The sequence below is a fragment of the Tupaia chinensis genome, unplaced genomic scaffold (genome assembly GCF_000334495.1).
Source record: "Tupaia chinensis unplaced genomic scaffold, TupChi_1.0 Scaffold000146_1, whole genome shotgun sequence".
Taxonomy (NCBI): Eukaryota; Metazoa; Chordata; class Mammalia; order Scandentia; family Tupaiidae; genus Tupaia; species Tupaia belangeri.
In genome coordinates, this window is record NW_006159616.1 from 4,130,689 (window position 1) to 4,135,101 (window position 4,413).

The window sequence follows — 4,413 nt, forward strand, 5'->3', positions numbered from 1 at the left end:
TTGAGAACCACTGCACGTTAGGGATATTGCACTTGCGTTCACAAAAACAACCAATTATATAAGCAGCACTTTGGGTGCTCAGTGATTTAGCAGGAAACAATACTGTAATACAGACACTAAAAGAACTGACGGGCTCTCAGGCTGCAGTAATAGTAGGAAGTGTGCAGAAAAGGAAGGAAAGGTTTTCTATTCCTCCAGGTCAAACCATAGTTAGGGTTCTAGGTATCACTCCTGTTACCAGTCTGAAGGGGGACGGCTTTGAACTGCGTAATATGAAGAAGATGGACAACTGGTAATATCTAGCCCAAAGGGAGCTCAGAGGACATGGCAGCTGCTTCCAGCTACAGGCTGTATAAAATGGAAACTACTTGTACAATAAAACTGAAACACAAAAGCTACAGAGATTTTGGCAAATAAAAGATAATCTTATCATAGCTCTGTAGAGATCCACTGCGTAGACTCAGGATTTTGGAAATTTCTATCATTAACAATCCTCAGAAATTTCTAGATCTGTGCTGTCCAATTCAGGAGCCACTGGCCACATATAACTTTTTTTTTAGAGGTTTTTGCTATAGGGCACGTGCACTTGCCAGAAAGACAGACGGAAAGCAAGAAATTAGCCCCCAAGGGGGATGGCCATGCCGCAATCCCTTCTCCTCCATTCTCCTTTCGGGATCTGGGGCACACACGCAAATGCGCCCAGCATGAGTTTAAGCAACCGGGTCTGGGACTCGAACTGCGGTCAACTACGTGAGAGTCCAGCAACATAGCCATTATGCCAACTGCTGGTCCCTACATATAACTACTGAGCAACTTTGGTTAATCCAAAGATGTGCTGTAAGTGTAAAATACTGGATTTTGAATAGTTTTAAAAAAAAAAACTAATAATGATATATTAATTATGTTACAGTGATAATATTTTAGATATGGTGATTATCTATTTTTAAAAATGTTTATAGGGTATGTGCACTCACCAGGGAGAGAGACAGAGATGGGGTAGAGGGAGTAAGAAAGCCCTCCCCAGGGGAGATGGCCACACCACAATCCCCACTCCATTCTCCTCTTGGGATTTTGGGCATGTACAAACAGGCCTGGAGTGTTTTCCCAGCCGCTGAGTCTAGGCTCAAAACCACACAATTGGCCATGAGGGATCCAGCCATCTTACCCACCACATCACCGGCTGGCCCTTAAATATATTTTTTCTTTGTTTTTAATTGCCTGAGAGCATATGCTTACCAGAGAAAAGATATCCTGTGATGGGGTGTGGTCATGGTGCACTCCTTTCCTTCCAATTCCCCTAAACATCAGGACACTGGGCACACATGCGCAGGGCCGAGACTCAGACAAGCTGTGGTCAGCCATGTGAGATCCAGCTCCTGAGGCACTACACTTCACACTGTGCTGTGGTGCAGGCCCCAGTGCTTAAATATTATTAAAACTACTGGAACCAGCAGTTAGCAGAATGGCTATGTCACTGGACTCCCACGTAGTCGACCGCGGTTCGCGTCCCAGACCCGGTGGCTTAAAACTCACACCAGGCGCATGTGCGTGCGTGCCCAAGATCCCGAGAGGAGACCGGAGGAAAGGAGACTGCGGTGTGGCCATCTTCCCTGGGGGGTGATTTCTCACTTTCTGTCTCTCTGTCTCTCTCTGTCTGTCTGGTGAGCGCACACACCTTATAGCAAAAACCTCTCCCCCCCAAAAAAACCTACTTTCACCTCTTTCTTTTCACTTAAGTGGCTGCAACAAAAACATTACATTACATAGGTGGCTCACATTCTATTTCTACAGGACGGCACTGGTCTAGGTCACTGACTCAAACTATGATCCCCGATTAAGAACATCAACATCAGGACCAGTAGATGGCGTAATAGTTATGTGCTGGACTCACACATTGTCAACCATGGCGAGTCCCAGATCCAGCGGCTAAAAACACATCAGGCATGGGGACCAGCAGTTGGCATAATGGCTATGTCGCTGGACTCCCATGTAGTCGACAACAATTCGAGTCCTGGACCCAGTGGCTTAAATTCATGCCAAACACATGTGCATGTGTGTCTAAGATCCCGAGAGGTGGAGGAGAAGGGATTGCAGTATGGCCATTCCCCCTGAAGGTTGATTTCTTGCTTTCTGTCTCTCTCTGTCTTTCTGGTGAATGCATGTACTCTATAGCAAAAACCTCTCAAAAACTACATCAGGCATGTGTGCCCAAAACCCTGAGAAGAGAATGGAGGAGATGGGATTGTGGCATGGCCATCCCTGGGGTGGGGGTGGGAGTGGGGTGGTGGCTTTCTGTTTCTCTCTCTCAGGCGAGCGCATGCACCCTACAGCAAAATCTCTCAAAAACGAAAAAAGAACAGTACCCGGGAACTTGTTAGAAATGAAAAGTGTGGGCCCAGCTATGGTGATACAGGCAGGAGGGGTGCTGCCGCATAATTCTGGAGACCAGGTGGAAGGCTCTGGCTAACATTCGGGGTCTGCTTGATCAGGAAAGACGTGTCCCGCAATGTAGTGTTTCCAAAGCTCCTCCCCAGCCGATTCTAGTGTACCACCAGGGCTGGAAACCACTGAGCTACGCACAAGAGATAGGGCTGCTGTGAGGACACAGGCACTAATGGAGAATTAGACAGGATGATTTGTGCCCTCCCCACAAAGATCTCCTAAAAGCAAAATAAAAATAAATGAAACGACTTGTTTGTGATGGAGCCACAGCTAAAATTGGTGATTCTTCAATGTTTTAATGTGAGGACACGGCTAATGAGTAACATAATTCCGGGCTACATATCAAAAGATACAACCAGACACAGTTCAGACAGATGCTAACATGGTAGTTCCCGCCTAATCCAATTAGGAAGTTACAGTGTGAAAAGAACTTTTCCAATCTAATATAACCCATCAGGCTTTTAAGGACAACATCAAGGTTAAACCATTTTTCTTTCTTGTATTGAAAGTGAATCCAATTTATGTGGGTCGACCCTCCAGACAACGCACCAACTAGGAAAGTGATCGATGGCACATTCTAAAACCCTGAAAGTAGCTTCTTGGTGAATGTATACTAAACAGACTCAACTCAGGTAAAGGCCACACTACCGGATACTAGCTAAGTCATCCCCAAGCCCCCACAGGCTCCAAAATGCCACAGGTACCTTATTGCTAACAAAGAACAAGCCTGACCACTCGATAATCAGATTAGAATGGGAAGAGAGCAAGCGCAGTGCAGGCTGTTGACTGTTTTTACAGTACCGTAAATTCATTATCATTCACTGAGTACTCAACAAATATTCATAGATAAGAGAACTGTGTTGATCCCTGTCAGCCCATTTCATTATGGGAAACACCATTTGTGAAGGGCCTCTCCCCTAAAGGGGGTTAAACCATCTCATGTGAAGACTCTGCGAAAGGTGAACGAGCAACACGGAGACCACACTGAAGGAAATGTCATTATCATTTTATCTCACGATGTCCAAAGAACAGGAATCTCAGAAGTGACAGACAAGAGCATCCCAGTCAAGCTGGCCTCTGCAGCCCCAACTGTCTCCTGCTCGCTGGCCTTGTACACACACCCAGGTCATCCTAAACAAACCACAGATCTCCCAAAAGCTAGTTCTTGTGCCAGTGCTATACCACTCTTCAGCCTCCAACGTTCTCTTGGCATACTCCTATTGGTCCTTCAAGACCCAATCAGTATGCCTCCTCTAAGAAGCATCTAATACAATGTATTCTATGAGTATCTGCTGAAGGAATGAGGTTGTCCTGAAGCTTCAGGGAGGGTCAGCCACTTCCTTCTTGATAGTACCACTGTTATTAAGAATATGTCAATATCAACCCAGGGCCACTTGGTGCCATGACACCCTTTGATGCTGGACCCACATGGAAAACTCCGGGGTTCACATCCACTGTGCCTGTGATCTGGGCTGGCTGAGGCTACAGGTATCTGTTTCTCATGGGGGGAAAAAAAATTAATGAATAGACCTTATTCTAGCGCACGCCCGGGTGTAAGTATCTTCGCTTACAACAAGAAAAACAGGGGCCTGTGCAATAACGAGCCTTCAGACTCAAAGGAGCCAACGCTCTTTGCCAAGAGGGGCTCAAGCCTCTTGCCATCTGCCTCACTGTCCCTATGTCGGCTCTTCGAATGACTGATTCCATCTCCTTCCCTCGGGTCTCAGCTTAAATGTCGCCGTTCAGAGACCATCCTGGCCGCCGTTCCACAGTGCACCTGCTCCACGTTCTCTCAGGACCCACTCCCCAGTTCCCTCGGGGCATCTGCCACGATCAGGACCAGGTCTCCGGTGAGGGGCCGGGTCCGCCTGGCTCGCCGCGGGACCCCCTGCACTCGAAGTGGCGGGCTGGGGAGGCGTTCAGGCCGCCCCAATGAATGGATGGACAGGAGCCCTGCCCGGTGCGTCCCCC

General features: G+C 47.5%; 1 pseudogene; it reads right to left on the reverse strand.

Annotated features, from left to right (window-relative positions):
- LOC102498712 (voltage-dependent anion-selective channel protein 2 pseudogene) overlaps positions 1 to 4,413 on the reverse strand; it is a 50,542-nt pseudogene that overhangs the window by 227 nt on the left and 45,902 nt on the right.